Raw genomic sequence first — 21,685 nt, 5'->3', positions numbered from 1 at the left:
TGAATGTTTATTGACAGTTTGTGGGCATTTCCTTTGAATTTAAGTCTTCCACATGGACCAAAGGCTCTTAGGTCAACATTAGAATTTGACTGAAATTCATTGTGTCCTGGCCGGAGAGCTATTGCAAAGCTCTTCATCACACTGCACTTTTAAGCATATTCTATGTATGCTTCTTTGTACAAAATGTACCCCTCCTAATAAAACATTAAAGATCACATAACTTGTTTACTTCCTCGACTCTTTGCTTTTTATTTTTGTTCTCTTACTAGGAAAATATCGAATACAAATAATCAGTAAAGCTAGCAAGCTCATTTTGCTAGCTGTATATAATGCATATCAAGCCTGTATCTTTAGTATCCTGGATCAGGTAGACGAACCTATGTCACACCACTTTTTTGATGAGTATTATAAAAAAATACTAAAAAACGTTATCTGGAACTGTGTAAAAAAAAAAAAAAAAAAAAAAAAAAAAAACCATAGAGAAAAAAAAAGGCCATTGGCCTGGGATCGAACCCGGCCTAAAGAACAAAACGGAAACCATACATACGGATTACCCAATCGGTATGGCAGCACAAGGCTTTTACGGAAGGCTGTAAAGAACCCGAAGGCCCCAAGCACCGATATTTCCGGCGAATATGCTGTACAACACTCTTGCAAGGTATTCCAACCCGCGCATTAATGGGGAGGACAATAACCAGGATCCCAGGCCTGTAATACGGTTACGCCACGCACAGCTCGCTGAGATATAGGATGAAAAAAAATACAGGTCTATGTAGGCGTTTTGGGTCCCTTGGGGGCTCGCTATGTCGGCGTGGCATCGTAACGCACGCGGGCGCATTGTCTTTTATTGTGTACAGAATGTCTCTGTCGTTTTTTGCTTTACTTTTAGTTTTGCTTTATTTTTATTATTATTTTTTTTAGTCTTTTTATTTGCAGTTCTATGTACAGTATTTGACCATAGCTATGATAACAATTTTTCAAAATTATTGTAACCAACTATTGTAACCAATTATCGTAAACCAACTTGACTGCAAAACACTATTAGACATTTCTTTCATGTGACTGCGAAGTTGACATGTCAACATCTAGAGGGGCTTCACCCAACAAGGAATCATGGGGGACCATGAAAGCACGGTGTCGCGGAAAATTTTCCTGCCCCATTTATCAGGAACATCTGTGCAGCCGATGCCCTTAGTTGGATGGGGTGCACAGGTGCTTTGGGTATGGCCCTGTAGATGGCACAGTGACCACAAGATGTATCTGAATGAAACTGTATACTTATTTAAAATTTTAAAAACATGTGAGTGTTACTTACTTAGTTACAGTAGTTCTTTTGAATATTATTATTTACGTGTATAATTTAGATGAGTAATAAATACTTCTCATTTGTCTCGTAGAGCTCGTATCGTTCCTCCTAAATAACAAACAAAATAATGTGTGTTATTATCTTGGTGCAAAGGAATCTACAGTAGTTTTGTAATCAAATAATTGTTTTACTATTAACACGCTTGTTCTTTCAACCAGTTTGTTGGTCTCACAAATAGACTTTTAATAAACTTGTATCCCTCCCCTCTCCACTCATTAAAGGGGCAGCGTCATGGCACTGCGCATGTCTGGAGTCAGTGTTTCTTGTAGGCTTTCAATTGTCTACACACAGTTGAACTTTAATAGTTGTCAATGCTGTGTTAAAATAATATTCGATATTTTACTGAATGTTTATTGACAGTTTGTGGGCATTTCCTTTGAATTTAAGTCTTCCACATGGACCAAAGGCTCTTAGGTCAACATTAGAATTTGACTGAAATTCATTGTGTCCTGGCCGGAGAGCTATTGCAAAGCTCTTCATCACACTGCACTTTTAAGCATATTCTATGTATGCTTCTTTGTACAAAATGTACCCCTCCTAATAAAACATTAAAGATCACATAACTTGTTTACTTCCTCGACTCTTTGCTTTTTATTTTTGTTCTCTTACTAGGAAAATATCGAATACAAATAATCAGTAAAGCTAGCAAGCTCATTTTGCTAGCTGTATATAATGCATATCAAGCCTGTATCTTTAGTATCCTGGATCAGGTAGACGAACCTATGTCACACCACTTTTTTGATGAGTATTATAAAAAAATACTAAAAAACGTTATCTTGAACTGTGTAAAAAAAAAAAAAAAAAAAAAAAACCATAGAGAAAAAAAAAGGCCATTGGCCTGGGATCGAACCCGGCCTAAAGAACAAAACGGAAACCATACATACGGATTACCCAATCGGTATGGCAGCACAAGGCTTTTACGGAAGGCTGTAAAGAACCCGAAGGCCCCAAGCACCGATATTTCCGGCGAATATGCTGTACAACACTCTTGCAAGGTATTCCAACCCGCGCATTAATGGGGAGGACAATAACCAGGATCCCAGGCCTGTAATACGGTTACGCCACGCACAGCTCGCTGAGATATAGGATGAAAAAAAATACAGGTCTATGTGGGCGTTTTGGGTCCCTTGGGGGCTCGCTATGTCGGCGTGGCATCGTAACGCACGCGGGCGCATTGTCTTTTATTGTGTACAGAATGTCTCTGTCGTTTTTTGCTTTACTTTTAGTTTTGCTTTATTTTTATTATTATTTTTTTAGTCTTTTTATTTGCAGTTCTATGTACAGTATTTGACCATAGCTATGATAACAATTTTTCAAAATTATTGTAACCAACTATTGTAACCAATTATCGTAAACCAACTTGACTGCAAAACACTATTAGACATTTCTTTCATGTGACTGCGAAGTTGACATGTCAACATCTAGAGGGGCTTCACCCAACAAGGAATCATGGGGGACCATGAAAGCACGGTGTCGCGGAAAATTTTCCTGCCCCATTTATCAGGAACATCTGTGCAGCCGATGCCCTTAGTTGGATGGGGTGCACAGGTGCTTTGGGTATGGCCCTGTAGATGGCACAGTGACCACAAGATGTATCTGAATGAAACTGTATACTTATTTAAAATTTTAAAAACATGTGAGTGTTACTTACTTAGTTACAGTAGTTCTTTTGAATATTATTATTTACGTGTATAATTTAGATGAGTAATAAATACTTCTCATTTGTCTCGTAGAGCTCGTATCGTTCCTCCTAAATAACAAACAAAATAATGTGTGTTATTATCTTGGTGCAAAGGAATCTACAGTAGTTTTGTAATCAAATAATTGTTTTACTATTAACACGCTTGTTCTTTCAACCAGTTTGTTGGTCTCACAAATAGACTTTTAATAAACTTGTATCCCTCCCCTCTCCACTCATTAAAGGGGCAGCGTCATGGCACTGCGCATGTCTGGAGTCAGTGTTTCTTGTAGGCTTTCAATTGTCTACACACAGTTGAACTTTAATAGTTGTCAATGCTTTGTTAAAATAATATTCGATATTTTACTGAATGTTTATTGACAGTTTGTGGGCATTTCCTTTGAATTTAAGTCTTCCACATGGACCAAAGGCTCTTAGGTCAACATTAGAATTTGACTGAAATTCATTGTGTCCTGGCCGGAGAGCTATTGCAAAGCTCTTCATCACACTGCACTTTTAAGCATATTCTATGTATGCTTCTTTGTACAAAATGTACCCCTCCTAATAAAACATTAAAGATCACATAACTTGTTTACTTCCTCGACTCTTTGCTTTTTATTTTTGTTCTCTTACTAGGAAAATATCGAATACAAATAATCAGTAAAGCTAGCAAGCTCATTTTGCTAGCTGTATATAATGCATATCAAGCCTGTATCTTTAGTATCCTGGATCAGGTAGACGAACCTATGTCACACCACTTTTTTGATGAGTATTATAAAAAAATACTAAAAAACGTTATCTTGAACTGTGTAAAAAAAAAAAAAAAAAAAAAAAAAAAACCATAGAGAAAAAAAAAGGCCATTGGCCTGGGATCGAACCCGGCCTAAAGAACAAAACGGAAACCATACATACGGATTACCCAATCGGTATGGCAGCACAAGGCTTTTACGGAAGGCTGTAAAGAACCCGAAGGCCCCAAGCACCGATATTTCCGGCGAATATGCTGTACAACACTCTTGCAAGGTATTCCAACCCGCGCATTAATGGGGAGGACAATAACCAGGATCCCAGGCCTGTAATACGGTTACGCCACGCACAGCTCGCTGAGATATAGGATGAAAAAAAATACAGGTCTATGTGGGCGTTTTGGGTCCCTTGGGGGCTCGCTATGTCGGCGTGGCATCGTAACGCACGCGGGCGCATTGTCTTTTATTGTGTACAGAATGTCTCTGTCGTTTTTTGCTTTACTTTTAGTTTTGCTTTATTTTTATTATTATTTTTTTTAGTCTTTTTATTTGCAGTTCTATGTACAGTATTTGACCATAGCTATGATAACAATTTTTCAAAATTATTGTAACCAACTATTGTAACCAATTATCGTAAACCAACTTGACTGCAAAACACTATTAGACATTTCTTTCATGTGACTGCGAAGTTGACATGTCAACATCTAGAGGGGCTTCACCCAACAAGGAATCATGGGGGACCATGAAAGCACGGTGTCGCGGAAAATTTTCCTGCCCCATTTATCAGGAACATCTGTGCAGCCGATGCCCTTAGTTGGATGGGGTGCACAGGTGCTTTGGGTATGGCCCTGTAGATGGCACAGTGACCACAAGATGTATCTGAATGAAACTGTATACTTATTTAAAATTTTAAAAACATGTGAGTGTTACTTACTTAGTTACAGTAGTTCTTTTGAATATTATTATTTACGTGTATAATTTAGATGAGTAATAAATACTTCTCATTTGTCTCGTAGAGCTCGTATCGTTCCTCCTAAATAACAAACAAAATAATGTGTGTTATTATCTTGGTGCAAAGGAATCTACAGTAGTTTTGTAATCAAATAATTGTTTTACTATTAACACGCTTGTTCTTTCAACCAGTTTGTTGGTCTCACAAATAGACTTTTAATAAACTTGTATCCCTCCCCTCTCCACTCATTAAAGGGGCAGCGTCATGGCACTGCGCATGTCTGGAGTCAGTGTTTCTTGTAGGCTTTCAATTGTCTACACACAGTTGAACTTTAATAGTTGTCAATGCTTTGTTAAAATAATATTCGATATTTTACTGAATGTTTATTGACAGTTTGTGGGCATTTCCTTTGAATTTAAGTCTTCCACATGGACCAAAGGCTCTTAGGTCAACATTAGAATTTGACTGAAATTCATTGTGTCCTGGCCGGAGAGCTATTGCAAAGCTCTTCATCACACTGCACTTTTAAGCATATTCTATGTATGCTTCTTTGTACAAAATGTACCCCTCCTAATAAAACATTAAAGATCACATAACTTGTTTACTTCCTCGACTCTTTGCTTTTTATTTTTGTTCTCTTACTAGGAAAATATCGAATACAAATAATCAGTAAAGCTAGCAAGCTCATTTTGCTAGCTGTATATAATGCATATCAAGCCTGTATCTTTAGTATCCTGGATCAGGTAGACGAACCTATGTCACACCACTTTTTTGATGAGTATTATAAAAAAATACTAAAAAACGTTATCTTGAACTGTGTAAAAAAAAAAAAAAAAAAAAAAAAAAAACCATAGAGAAAAAAAAAGGCCATTGGCCTGGGATCGAACCCGGCCTAAAGAACAAAACGGAAACCATACATACGGATTACCCAATCGGTATGGCAGCACAAGGCTTTTACGGAAGGCTGTAAAGAACCCGAAGGCCCCAAGCACCGATATTTCCGGCGAATATGCTGTACAACACTCTTGCAAGGTATTCCAACCCGCGCATTAATGGGGAGGACAATAACCAGGATCCCAGGCCTGTAATACGGTTACGCCACGCACAGCTCGCTGAGATATAGGATGAAAAAAAATACAGGTCTATGTGGGCGTTTTGGGTCCCTTGGGGGCTCGCTATGTCGGCGTGGCATCGTAACGCACGCGGGCGCATTGTCTTTTATTGTGTACAGAATGTCTCTGTCGTTTTTTGCTTTACTTTTAGTTTTGCTTTATTTTTATTTTTATTTTTTTTAGTCTTTTTATTTGCAGTTCTATGTACAGTATTTGACCATAGCTATGATAACAATTTTTCAAAATTATTGTAACCAACTATTGTAACCAATTATCGTAAACCAACTTGACTGCAAAACACTATTAGACATTTCTTTCATGTGACTGCGAAGTTGACATGTCAACATCTAGAGGGGCTTCACCCAACAAGGAATCATGGGGGACCATGAAAGCACGGTGTCGCGGAAAAGTTTCCTGCCCCATTTATCAGGAACATCTGTGCAGCCGATGCCCTTAGTTGGATGGGGTGCACAGGTGCTTTGGGTATGGCCCTGTAGATGGCACAGTGACCACAAGATGTATCTGAATGAAACTGTATACTTATTTAAAATTTTAAAAACATGTGAGTGTTACTTACTTAGTTACAGTAGTTCTTTTGAATATTATTATTTACGTGTATAATTTAGATGAGTAATAAATACTTCTCATTTGTCTCGTAGAGCTCGTATCGTTCCTCCTAAATAACAAACAAAATAATGTGTGTTATTATCTTGGTGCAAAGGAATCTACAGTAGTTTTGTAATCAAATAATTGTTTTACTATTAACACGCTTGTTCTTTCAACCAGTTTGTTGGTCTCACAAATAGACTTTTAATAAACTTGTATCCCTCCCCTCTCCACTCATTAAAGGGGCAGCGTCATGGCACTGCGCATGTCTGGAGTCAGTGTTTCTTGTAGGCTTTCAATTGTCTACACACAGTTGAACTTTAATAGTTGTCAATGCTTTGTTAAAATAATATTCGATATTTTACTGAATGTTTATTGACAGTTTGTGGGCATTTCCTTTGAATTTAAGTCTTCCACATGGACCAAAGGCTCTTAGGTCAACATTAGAATTTGACTGAAATTCATTGTGTCCTGGCCGGAGAGCTATTGCAAAGCTCTTCATCACACTGCACTTTTAAGCATATTCTATGTATGCTTCTTTGTACAAAATGTACCCCTCCTAATAAAACATTAAAGATCACATAACTTGTTTACTTCCTCGACTCTTTGCTTTTTATTTTTGTTCTCTTACTAGGAAAATATCGAATACAAATAATCAGTAAAGCTAGCAAGCTCATTTTGCTAGCTGTATATAATGCATATCAAGCCTGTATCTTTAGTATCCTGGATCAGGTAGACGAACCTATGTCACACCACTTTTTTGATGAGTATTATAAAAAAATACTAAAAAACGTTATCTTGAACTGTGTAAAAAAAAAAAAAAAAAAAAAAAAAAAAAACCATAGAGAAAAAAAAAGGCCATTGGCCTGGGATCGAACCCGGCCTAAAGAACAAAACGGAAACCATACATACGGATTACCCAATCGTTATGGCAGCACAAGGCTTTTACGGAAGGCTGTAAAGAACCCGAAGGCCCCAAGCACCGATATTTTCGGCGAATATGCTGTACAACACTCTTGCAAGGTATTCCAACCCGCGCATTAATGGGGAGGACAATAACCAGGATCCCAGGCCTGTAATACGGTTACGCCACGCACAGCTCGCTGAGATATAGGATGAAAAAAAAATACAGGTCTATGTGGGCGTTTTGGGTCCCTTGGGGGCTCGCTATGTCGGCGTGGCATCGTAACGCACGCGGGCGCATTGTCTTTTATTGTGTACAGAATGTCTCTGTCGTTTTTTGCTTTACTTTTAGTTTTGCTTTATTTTTATTATTATTTTTTTAGTCTTTTTATTTGCAGTTCTATGTACAGTATTTGACCATAGCTATGATAACAATTTTTCAAAATTATTGTAACCAACTATTGTAACCAATTATCGTAAACCAACTTGACTGCAAAACACTATTAGACATTTCTTTCATGTGACTGCGAAGTTGACATGTCAACATCTAGAGGGGCTTCACCCAACAAGGAATCATGGGGGACCATGAAAGCACGGTGTCGCGGAAAATTTTCCTGCCCCATTTATCAGGAACATCTGTGCAGCCGATGCCCTTAGTTGGATGGGGTGCACAGGTGCTTTGGGTATGGCCCTGTAGATGGCACAGTGACCACAAGATGTATCTGAATGAAACTGTATACTTATTTAAAATTTTAAAAACATGTGAGTGTTACTTACTTAGTTACAGTAGTTCTTTTGAATATTATTATTTACGTGTATAATTTAGATGAGTAATAAATACTTCTCATTTGTCTCGTAGAGCTCGTATCGTTCCTCCTAAATAACAAACAAAATAATGTGTGTTATTATCTTGGTGCAAAGGAATCTACAGTAGTTTTGTAATCAAATAATTGTTTTACTATTAACACGCTTGTTCTTTCAACCAGTTTGTTGGTCTCACAAATAGACTTTTAATAAACTTGTATCCCTCCCCTCTCCACTCATTAAAGGGGCAGCGTCATGGCACTGCGCATGTCTGGAGTCAGTGTTTCTTGTAGGCTTTCAATTGTCTACACACAGTTGAACTTTAATAGTTGTCAATGCTTTGTTAAAATAATATTCGATATTTTACTGAATGTTTATTGACAGTTTGTGGGCATTTCCTTTGAATTTAAGTCTTCCACATGGACCAAAGGCTCTTAGGTCAACATTAGAATTTGACTGAAATTCATTGTGTCCTGGCCGGAGAGCTATTGCAAAGCTCTTCATCACACTGCACTTTTAAGCATATTCTATGTATGCTTCTTTGTACAAAATGTACCCCTCCTAATAAAACATTAAAGATCACATAACTTGTTTACTTCCTCGACTCTTTGCTTTTTATTTTTGTTCTCTTACTAGGAAAATATCGAATACAAATAATCAGTAAAGCTAGCAAGCTCATTTTGCTAGCTGTATATAATGCATATCAAGCCTGTATCTTTAGTATCCTGGATCAGGTAGACGAACCTATGTCACACCACTTTTTTGATGAGTATTATAAAAAAATACTAAAAAACGTTATCTTGAACTGTGTAAAAAAAAAAAAAAAAAAAAAAAAAAAAAAAACCATAGAGAAAAAAAAAGGCCATTGGCCTGGGATCGAACCCGGCCTAAAGAACAAAACGGAAACCATACATACGGATTACCCAATCGGTATGGCAGCACAAGGCTTTTACGGAAGGCTGTAAAGAACCCGAAGGCCCCAAGCACCGATATTTCCGGCGAATATGCTGTACAACACTCTTGCAAGGTATTCCAACCCGCGCATTAATGGGGAGGACAATAACCAGGATCCCAGGCCTGTAATACGGTTACGCCACGCACAGCTCGCTGAGATATAGGATGAAAAAAAATACAGGTCTATGTGGGCGTTTTGGGTCCCTTGGGGGCTCGCTATGTCGGCGTGGCATCGTAACGCACGCGGGCGCATTGTCTTTTATTGTGTACAGAATGTCTCTGTCGTTTTTTGCTTTACTTTTAGTTTTGCTTTATTTTTATTATTATTTTTTTTAGTCTTTTTATTTGCAGTTCTATGTACAGTATTTGACCATAGCTATGATAACAATTTTTCAAAATTATTGTAACCAACTATTGTAACCAATTATCGTAAACCAACTTGACTGCAAAACACTATTAGACATTTCTTTCATGTGACTGCGAAGTTGACATGTCAACATCTAGAGGGGCTTCACCCAACAAGGAATCATGGGGGACCATGAAAGCACGGTGTCGCGGAAAATTTTCCTGCCCCATTTATCAGGAACATCTGTGCAGCCGATGCCCTTAGTTGGATGGGGTGCACAGGTGCTTTGGGTATGGCCCTGTAGATGGCACAGTGACCACAAGATGTATCTGAATGAAACTGTATACTTATTTAAAATTTTAAAAACATGTGAGTGTTACTTACTTAGTTACAGTAGTTCTTTTGAATATTATTATTTACGTGTATAATTTAGATGAGTAATAAATACTTCTCATTTGTCTCGTAGAGCTCGTATCGTTCCTCCTAAATAACAAACAAAATAATGTGTGTTATTATCTTGGTGCAAAGGAATCTACAGTAGTTTTGTAATCAAATAATTGTTTTACTATTAACACGCTTGTTCTTTCAACCAGTTTGTTGGTCTCACAAATAGACTTTTAATAAACTTGTATCCCTCCCCTCTCCACTCATTAAAGGGGCAGCGTCATGGCACTGCGCATGTCTGGAGTCAGTGTTTCTTGTAGGCTTTCAATTGTCTACACACAGTTGAACTTTAATAGTTGTCAATGCTTTGTTAAAATAATATTCGATATTTTACTGAATGTTTATTGACAGTTTGTGGGCATTTCCTTTGAATTTAAGTCTTCCACATGGACCAAAGGCTCTTAGGTCAACATTAGAATTTGACTGAAATTCATTGTGTCCTGGCCGGAGAGCTATTGCAAAGCTCTTCATCACACTGCACTTTTAAGCATATTCTATGTATGCTTCTTTGTACAAAATGTACCCCTCCTAATAAAACATTAAAGATCACATAACTTGTTTACTTCCTCGACTCTTTGCTTTTTATTTTTGTTCTCTTACTAGGAAAATATCGAATACAAATAATCAGTAAAGCTAGCAAGCTCATTTTGCTAGCTGTATATAATGCATATCAAGCCTGTATCTTTATTATCCTGGATCAGGTAGACGAACCTATGTCACACCACTTTTTTGATGAGTATTATAAAAAAATACTAAAAAACGTTATCTTGAACTGTGTAAAAAAAAAAAAAAAAAAAAAAAAAAAAAAAAAAATCATAGAGAAAAAAAAAGGCCATTGGCCTGGGATCGAACCCGGCCTAAAGAACAAAACGGAAACCATACATACGGATTACCCAATCGGTATGGCAGCACAAGGCTTTTACGGAAGGCTGTAAAGAACCCGAAGGCCCCAAGCACCGATATTTCCGGCGAATATGCTGTACAACACTCTTGCAAGGTATTCCAACCCGCGCATTAATGGGGAGGACAATAACCAGGATCCCAGGCCTGTAATACGGTTACGCCACGCACAGCTCGCTGAGATATAGGATGAAAAAAAATACAGGTCTATGTGGGCGTTTTGGGTCCCTTGGGGGCTCGCTATGTCGGCGTGGCATCGTAACGCACGCGGGCGCATTGTCTTTTATTGTGTACAGAATGTCTCTGTCGTTTTTTGCTTTACTTTTAGTTTTGCTTTATTTTTATTATTATTTTTTTTAGTCTTTTTATTTGCAGTTCTATGTACAGTATTTGACCATAGCTATGATAACAATTTTTCAAAATTATTGTAACCAGCTATTGTAACCAATTATCGTAAACCAACTTGACTGCAAAACACTATTAGACATTTCTTTCATGTGACTGCGAAGTTGACATGTCAACATCTAAGGGGCTTCACCCAACAAGGAATCATGGGGGACCATGAAAGCACGGTGTCGCGGAAAATTTTCCTGCCCCATTTATCAGGAACATCTGTGCAGCCGATGCCCTTAGTTGGATGGGGTGCACAGGTGCTTTGGGTATGGCCCTGTAGATGGCACAGTGACCACAAGATGTATCTGAATGAAACTGTATACTTATTTAAAATTTTAAAAACATGTGAGTGTTACTTACTTAGTTACAGTAGTTCTTTTGAATATTATTATTTACGTGTATAATTTAGATGAGTAATAAATACTTCTCATTTGTCTCGTAGAGCTCGTATCGTTCCTCCTAAATAACAAACAAAATAATGTGTGTTATTATCTTGGTGCAAAGGAATCTACAGTAGTTTTGTAATCAAATAATTGTTTTACTATTAACACGCTTGTTCTTTCAACCAGTTTGTTGGTCTCACAAATAGACTTTTAATAAACTTGTATCCCTCCCCTCTCCACTCATTAAAGGGGCAGCGTCATGGCACTGCGCATGTCTGGAGTCAGTGTTTCTTGTAGGCTTTCAATTGTCTACACACAGTTGAACTTTAATAGTTGTCAATGCTTTGTTAAAATAATATTCGATATTTTACTGAATGTTTATTGACAGTTTGTGGGCATTTCCTTTGAATTTAAGTCTTCCACATGGACCAAAGGCTCTTAGGTCAACATTAGAATTTGACTGAAATTCATTGTGTCCTGGCCGGAGAGCTATTGCAAAGCTCTTCATCACACTGCACTTTTAAGCATATTCTATGTATGCTTCTTTGTACAAAATGTACCCCTCCTAATAAAACATTAAAGATCACATAACTTGTTTACTTCCTCGACTCTTTGCTTTTTATTTTTGTTCTCTTACTAGGAAAATATCGAATACAAATAATCAGTAAAGCTAGCAAGCTCATTTTGCTAGCTGTATATAATGCATATCAAGCCTGTATCTTTAGTATCCTGGATCAGGTAGACGAACCTATGTCACACCACTTTTTTGATGAGTATTATAAAAAAATACTAAAAAACGTTATCTTGAACTGTGTAAAAAAAAAAAAAAAAAAAAAAAAAAAAAAAAAAAAAAAAACCATAGAGAAAAAAAAAGGCCATTGGCCTGGGATCGAACCCGGCCTAAAGAACAAAACGGAAACCATACATACGGATTACCCAATCGGTATGGCAGCACAAGGCTTTTACGGAAGGCTGTAAAGAACCCGAAGGCCCCAAGCACCGATATTTCCGGCGAATATGCTGTACAACACTCTTGCAAGGTATTCCAACCCGCGCATTAATGGGGAGGACAATAACCAGGATCCCAGGCCTGTAATACGGTTACGCCACGCACAGCTCGCTGAGATATAGGATGAAAAAAAATACAGGTCTATGTGGGCGTTTTGGGTCCCTTGGGGGCTCGCTATGTCGGCGTGGCATCGTAACGCACGCGGGCGCATTGTCTTTTATTGTGTACAGAATGTCTCTGTCGTTTTTTGCTTTACTTTTAGTTTTGCTTTATTTTTATTATTATTTTTTTTAGTCTTTTTATTTGCAGTTCTATGTACAGTATTTGACCATAGCTATGATAACAATTTTTCAAAATTATTGTAACCAACTATTGTAACCAATTATCGTAAACCAACTTGACTGCAAAACACTATTAGACATTTCTTTCATGTGACTGCGAAGTTGACATGTCAACATCTAGAGGGGCTTCACCCAACAAGGAATCATGGGGGACCATGAAAGCACGGTGTCGCGGAAAATTTTCCTGCCCCATTTATCAGGAACATCTGTGCAGCCGATGCCCTTAGTTGGATGGGGTGCACAGGTGCTTTGGGTATGGCCCTGTAGATGGCACAGTGACCACAAGATGTATCTGAATGAAACTGTATACTTATTTAAAATTTTAAAAACATGTGAGTGTTACTTACTTAGTTACAGTAGTTCTTTTGAATATTATTATTTACGTGTATAATTTAGATGAGTAATAAATACTTCTCATTTGTCTCGTAGAGCTCGTATCGTTCCTCCTAAATAACAAACAAAATAATGTGTGTTATTATCTTGGTGCAAAGGAATCTACAGTAGTTTTGTATTCAAATAATTGTTTTACTATTAACACGCTTGTTCTTTCAACCAGTTTGTTGGTCTCACAAATAGACTTTTAATAAACTTGTATCCCTCCCCTCTCCACTCATTAAAGGGGCAGCGTCATGGCACTGCGCATGTCTGGAGTCAGTGTTTCTTGTAGGCTTTCAATTGTCTACACACAGTTGAACTTTAATAGTTGTCAATGCTTTGTTAAAATAATATTCGATATTTTACTGAATGTTTATTGACAGTTTGTGGGCATTTCCTTTGAATTTAAGTCTTCCACATGGACCAAAGGCTCTTAGGTCAACATTAGAATTTGACTGAAATTCATTGTGTCCTGGCCGGAGAGCTATTGCAAAGCTCTTCATCACACTGCACTTTTAAGCATATTCTATGTATGCTTCTTTGTACAAAATGTACCCCTCCTAATAAAACATTAAAGATCACATAACTTGTTTACTTCCTCGACTCTTTGCTTTTTATTTTTGTTCTCTTACTAGGAAAATATCGAATACAAATAATCAGTAAAGCTAGCAAGCTCATTTTGCTAGCTGTATATAATGCATATCAAGCCTGTATCTTTAGTATCCTGGATCAGGTAGACGAACCTATGTCACACCACTTTTTTGATGAGTATTATAAAAAAAATACTAAAAAACGTTATCTTGAACTGTGTAAAAAAAAAAAAAAAAAAAAAAAAAAAAAAAAACCATAGAGAAAAAAAAAGGCCATTGGCCTGGGATCGAACCCGGCCTAAAGAACAAAACGGAAACCATACATACGGATTACCCAATCGGTATGGCAGCACAAGGCTTTTACGGAAGGCTGTAAAGAACCCGAAGGCCCCAAGCACCGATATTTCCGGCGAATATGCTGTACAACACTCTTGCAAGGTATTCCAACCCGCGCATTAATGGGGAGGACAATAACCAGGATCCCAGGCCTGTAATACGGTTACGCCACGCACAGCTCGCTGAGATATAGGATGAAAAAAAATACAGGTCTATGTGGGCGTTTTGGGTCCCTTGGGGGCTCGCTATGTCGGCGTGGCATCGTAACGCACGCGGGCGCATTGTCTTTTATTGTGTACAGAATGTCTCTGTCGTTTTTTGCTTTACTTTTAGTTTTGCTTTATTTTTATTATTATTTTTTTTAGTCTTTTTATTTGCAGTTCTATGTACAGTATTTGACCATAGCTATGATAACAATTTTTCAAAATTATTGTAACCAACTATTGTAACCAATTATCGTAAACCAACTTGACTGCAAAACACTATTAGACATTTCTTTCATGTGACTGCGAAGTTGACATGTCAACATCTAGAGGGGCTTCACCCAACAAGGAATCATGGGGGACCATGAAAGCACGGTGTCGCGGAAAATTTTCCTGCCCCATTTATCAGGAACATCTGTGCAGCCGATGCCCTTAGTTGGATGGGGTGCACAGGTGCTTTGGGTATGGCCCTGTAGATGGCACAGTGACCACAAGATGTATCTGAATGAAACTGTATACTTATTTAAAATTTTAAAAACATGTGAGTGTTACTTACTTAGTTACAGTAGTTCTTTTGAATATTATTATTTACGTGTATAATTTAGATGAGTAATAAATACTTCTCATTTGTCTCGTAGAGCTCGTATCGTTCCTCCTAAATAACAAACAAAATAATGTGTGTTATTATCTTGGTGCAAAGGAATCTACAGTAGTTTTGTAATCAAATAATTGTTTTACTATTAACACGCTTGTTCTTTCAACCAGTTTGTTGGTCTCACAAATAGACTTTTAATAAACTTGTATCCCTCCCCTCTCCACTCATTAAAGGGGCAGCGTCATGGCACTGCGCATGTCTGGAGTCAGTGTTTCTTGTAGGCTTTCAATTGTCTACACACAGTTGAACTTTAATAGTTGTCAATGCTTTGTTAAAATAATATTCGATATTTTACTGAATGTTTATTGACAGTTTGTGGGCATTTCCTTTGAATTTAAGTCTTCCACATGGACCAAAGGCTCTTAGGTCAACATTAGAATTTGACTGAAATTCATTGTGTCCTGGCCGGAGAGCTATTGCAAAGCTCTTCATCACACTGCACTTTTAAGCATATTCTATGTATGCTTCTTTGTACAAAATGTACCCCTCCTAATAAAACATTAAAGATCACATAACTTGTTTACTTCCTCGACTCTTTGCTTTTTATTTTTGTTCTCTTACTAGGAAAATATCGAATACAAATAATCAGTAAAGCTAGCAAGCTCATTTTGCTAGCTGTATATAATGCATATCAAGCCTGTATCTTTAGTATCCTGGATCAGGTAGACGAACCTATGTCACACCACTTTTTTGATGAGTATTATAAAAAAATACTAAAAAACGTTATCTTGAACTGTGTAAAAAAAAAAAAAAAAAAAAAAAAAAAAAAAAACCATAGAGAAAAAAAAAGGCCATTGGCCTGGGATCGAACCCGGCCTAAAGAACAAAACGGAAACCATACATACGGATTACCCAATCGGTATGGCAGCACAAGGCTTTTACGGAAGGCTGTAAAGAACCCGAAGGCCCCAAGCACCGATATTTCCGGCGAATATGCTGTACAACACTCTTGCAAGGTATTCCAACCCGCGCATTAATGGGGAGGACAATAACCAGGATCCCAGGCCTGTAATACGGTTACGCCACGCACAGCTCGCTGAGATATAGGATGAAAAAAAATACAGGTCTATGTGGGCGTTTTGGGTCCCTTGGGGGCTCGCTATGTCGGCGTGGCATCGTAACGCACGCGGGCGCATTGTCTTTTATTGTGTACAGAATGTCTCTGTCGTTTTTTGCTTTACTTTTAGTTTTGCTTTATTTTTATTATTATTTTTTTTAGTCTTTTTATTTGCAGTTCTATGTACAGTATTTGACCATAGCTATGATAACAATTTTTCAAAATTATTGTAACCAACTATTGTAACCAATTATCGTAAACCAACTTGACTGCAAAACACTATTAGACATTTCTTTCATGTGACTGCGAAGTTGACATGTCAACATCTAGAGGGGCTTCACCCAACAAGGAATCATGGGGGACCATGAAAGCACGGTGTCGCGGAAAATTTTCCTGCCCCATTTATCAGGAACATCTGTGCAGCCGATGCCCTTAGTTGGATGGGGTGCACAGGTGCTTTGGGTATGGCCCTGTAGATGGCACAGTGACCACAAGATGTATCTGAATGAAACTGTATACTTATTTAAAATTTTAAAAACATGTGAGTGTTACTTACTTAGTTACAGTAGTTCTTTTGAATATTATTATTTACGTGTATAATTTAGATGAGTAATAAATACTTCTCATTTGTCTCGTAGAGCTCGTATCGTTCCTCCTAAATAACAAACAAAATAATGTGTGTTATTATCTTGGTGCAAAGGAATCTACAGTAGTTTTGTAATCAAATAATTGTTTTACTATTAACACGCTTGTTCTTTCAACCAGTTTGTTGGTCTCACAAATAGACTTTTAATAAACTTGTATCCCTCCCCTCTCCACTCATTAAAGGGGCAGCGTCATGGCACTGCGCATGTCTGGAGTCAGTGTTTCTTGTAGGCTTTCAATTGTCTACACACAGTTGAACTTTAATAGTTGTCAATGCTTTGTTAAAATAATATTCGATATTTTACTGAATGTTTATTGACAGTTTGTGGGCATTTCCTTTGAATTTAAGTCTTCCACATGGACCAAAGGCTCTTAGGTCAACATTAGAATTTGACTGAAATTCATTGTGTCCTGGCCGGAGAGCTATTGCAAAGCTCTTCATCACACTGCACTTTTAAGCATATTCTATGTATGCTTCTTTGTACAAAATGTACCCCTCCTAATAAAACATTAAAGATCACATAACTTGTTTACTTCCTCGACTCTTTGCTTTTTATTTTTGTTCTCTTACTAGGAAAATATCGAATACAAATAATCAGTAAAGCTAGCAAGCTCATTTTGCTAGCTGTATATAATGCATATCAAGCCTGTATCTTTAGTATCCTGGATCAGGTAGACGAACCTATGTCACACCACTTTTTTGATGAGTATTATAAAAAAATACTAAAAAACGTTATCTTGAACTGTGTAAAAAAAAAAAAAAAAAAAAAAAAACCATAGAGAAAAAAAAAGGCCATTGGCCTGGGATCGAACCCGGCCTAAAGAACAAAACGGAAACCATACATACGGATTACCCAATCGGTATGGCAGCACAAGGCTTTTACGGAAGGCTGTAAAGAACCCGAAGGCCCCAAGCACCGATATTTCCGGCGAATATGCTGTACAACACTCTTGCAAGGTATTCCAACCCGCGCATTAATGGGGAGGACAATAACCAGGATCCCAGGCCTGTAATACGGTTACGCCACGCACAGCTCGCTGAGATATAGGATGAAAAAAAATACAGGTCTATGTGGGCGTTTTGGGTCCCTTGGGGGCTCGCTATGTCGGCGTGGCATCGTAACGCACGCGGGCGCATTGTCTTTTATTGTGTACAGAATGTCTCTGTCGTTTTTTGCTTTACTTTTAGTTTTGCTTTATTTTTATTATTTTTTTTTTTAGTCTTTTTATTTGCAGTTCTATGTACAGTATTTGACCATAGCTATGATAACAATTTTTCAAAATTATTGTAACCAACTATTGTAACCAATTATCGTAAACCAACTTGACTGCAAAACACTATTAGACATTTCTTTCATGTGACTGCGAAGTTGACATGTCAACATCTAGAGGGGCTTCACCCAACAAGGAATCATGGGGGACCATGAAAGCACGGTGTCGCGGAAAATTTTCCTGCCCCATTTATCAGGAACATCTGTGCAGCCGATGCCCTTAGTTGGATGGGGTGCACAGGTGCTTTGGGTATGGCCCTGTAGATGGCACAGTGACCACAAGATGTATCTGAATGAAACTGTATACTTATTTAAAATTTTAAAAACATGTGAGTGTTACTTACTTAGTTACAGTAGTTCTTTTGAATATTATTATTTACGTGTATAATTTAGATGAGTAATAAATACTTCTCATTTGTCTCGTAGAGCTCGTATCGTTCCTCCTAAATAACAAACAAAATAATGTGTGTTATTATCTTGGTGCAAAGGAATCTACAGTAGTTTTGTAATCAAATAATTGTTTTACTATTAACACGCTTGTTCTTTCAACCAGTTTGTTGGTCTCACAAATAGACTTTTAATAAACTTGTATCCCTCCCCTCTCCACTCATTAAAGGGGCAGCGTCATGGCACTGCGCATGTCTGGAGTCAGTGTTTCTTGTAGGCTTTCAATTGTCTACACACAGTTGAACTTTAATAGTTGTCAATGCTTTGTTAAAATAATATTCGATATTTTACTGAATGTTTATTGACAGTTTGTGGGCATTTCCTTTGAATTTAAGTCTTCCACATGGACCAAAGGCTCTTAGGTCAACATTAGAATTTGACTGAAATTCATTGTGTCCTGGCCGGAGAGCTATTGCAAAGCTCTTCATCACACTGCACTTTTAAGCATATTCTATGTATGCTTCTTTGTACAAAATGTACCCCTCCTAATAAAACATTAAAGATCACATAACTTGTTTACTTCCTCGACTCTTTGCCTTTTATTTTTGTTCTCTTACTAGGAAAATATCGAATACAAATAATCAGTAAAGCTAGCAAGCTCATTTTGCTAGCTGTATATAATGCATATCAAGCCTGTATCTTTAGTATCCTGGATCAGGTAGACGAACCTATGTCACACCACTTTTTTGATGAGTATTATAAAAAAATAATAAAAAACGTTATCTTGAACTGTGTAAAAAAAAAAAAAAAAAAAAAAAAAAAAAAAAAAAAAAAAACCATAGAGAAAAAAAAGGCCATTGGCCTGGGATCGAACCCGGCCTAAAGAACAAAACGGAAACCATACATACGGATTACCCAATCGGTATGGCAGCACAAGGCTTTTACGGAAGGCTGTAAAGAACCCGAAGGCCCCAAGCACCGATATTTCCGGCGAATATGCTGTACAACACTCTTGCAAGGTATTCCAACCCGCGCATTAATGGGGAGGACAATAACCAGGATCCCAGGCCTGTAATACGGTTACGCCACGCACAGCTCGCTGAGATATAGGATGAAAAAAAATACAGGTCTATGTGGGCGTTTTGGGTCCCTTGGGGGCTCGCTATGTCGGCGTGGCATCGTAACGCACGCGGGCGCATTGTCTTTTATTGTGTACAGAATGTCTCTGTCGTTTTTTGCTTTACTTTTAGTTTTGCTTTATTTTTATTATTATTTTTTTTAGTCTTTTTATTTGCAGTTCTATGTACAGTATTTGACCATAGCTATGATAACAATTTTTCAAAATTATTGTAACCAACTATTGTAACCAATTATCGTAAACCAACTTGACTGCAAAACACTATTAGACATTTCTTTCATGTGACTGCGAAGTTGACATGTCAACATCTAGAGGGGCTTCACCCAACAAGGAATCATGGGGGACCATGAAAGCACGGTGTCGCGGAAAATTTTCCTGCCCCATTTATCAGGAACATCTGTGCAGCCGATGCCCTTAGTTGGATGGGGTGCACAGGTGCTTTGGGTATGGCCCTGTAGATGGCACAGTGACCACAAGATGTATCTGAATGAAACTGTATACTTATTTAAAATTTTAAAAACATGTGAGTGTTACTTACTTAGTTACAGTAGTTCTTTTGAATATTATTATTTACGTGTATAATTTAGATGAGTAATAAATACTTCTCATTTGTCTCGTAGAGCTCGTATCGTTCCTCCTAAATAACAAACAAAATAATGTGTGTTATTATCTTGGTGCAAAGGAATCTACAGTAGTTTTGTAATCAAATAATTGTTTTACTATTAACACGCTTGTTCTTTCAACCAGTTTGTTGGTCTCACAAATAGACTTTTAATAAACTTGTATCCCTCCCCTCTCCACTCATTAAAGGGGCAGCGTCATGGCACTGCGCATGTCTGGAGTCAGTGTTTCTTGTAGGCTTTCAATTGTCTACACACAGTTGAACTTTAATAGTTGTCAATGCTTTGTTAAAATAATATTCGATATTTTACTGAATGTTTATTGACAGTTTGTGGGCATTTCCTTTGAATTTAAGTCTTCCACATGGACCAAAGGCTCTTAGGTCAACATTAGAATTTGACTGAAATTCATTGTGTCCTGGCCGGAGAGCTATTGCAAAGCTCTTCATCACACTGCACTTTTAAGCATATTCTATGTATGCTTCTTTGTACAAAATGTACCCCTCCTAATAAAACATTAAAGATCACATAACTTGTTTACTTCCTCGACTCTTTGCTTTTTATTTTTGTTCTCTTACTAGGAAAATATCGAATACAAATAATCAGTAAAGCTAGCAAGCTCATTTTGCTAGCTGTATATAATGCATATCAAGCCTGTATCTTTAGTATCCTGGATCAGGTAGACGAACCTATGTCACACCACTTTTTTGATGAGTATTATAAAAAAATACTAAAAAACGTTATCTTGAACTGTGTAAAAAAAAAAAAAAAAAAAAAAAAAACCATAGAGAAAAAAAAAGGCCATTGGCCTGGGATCGAACCCGGCCTAAAGAACAAAACGGAAACCATACATACGGATTACCCAATCGGTATGGCAGCACAAGGCTTTTACGGAAGGCTGTAAAGAACCCGAAGGCCCCAAGCACCGATATTTCCGGCGAATATGCTGTACAACACTCTTGCAAGGTATTCCAACCCGCGCATTAATGGGGAGGACAATAACCAGGATCCCAGGCCTGTAATACGGTTACGCCACGCACAGCTCGCTGAGATATAGGATGAAAAAAAATACAGGTCTATGTGGGCGTTTTGGGTCCCTTGGGGGCTCGCTATGTCGGCGTGGCATCGTAACGCACGCGGGCGCATTGTCTTTTATTGTGTACAGAATGTCTCTGTCGTTTTTTGCTTTACTTTTAGTTTTGCTTTATTTTTATTATTATTTTTTTTAGTCTTTTTATTTGCAGTTCTATGTACAGTATTTGACCATAGCTATGATAACAATTTTTCAAAATTATTGTAACCAACTATTGTAACCAATTATCGTAAACCAACTTGACTGCAAAACACTATTAGACATTTCTTTCATGTGACTGCGAAGTTGACATGTCAACATCTAGAGGGGCTTCACCCAACAAGGAATCATGGGGGACCATGAAAGCACGGTGTCGCGGAAAATTTTCCTGCCCCATTT

Source organism: Nematostella vectensis, chromosome 15, assembly GCF_932526225.1.
Source record: "Nematostella vectensis chromosome 15, jaNemVect1.1, whole genome shotgun sequence".
Classification (NCBI taxonomy): domain Eukaryota; kingdom Metazoa; phylum Cnidaria; class Anthozoa; order Actiniaria; family Edwardsiidae; genus Nematostella; species Nematostella vectensis.
This window is presented reverse-complemented; position numbering follows the sequence as displayed.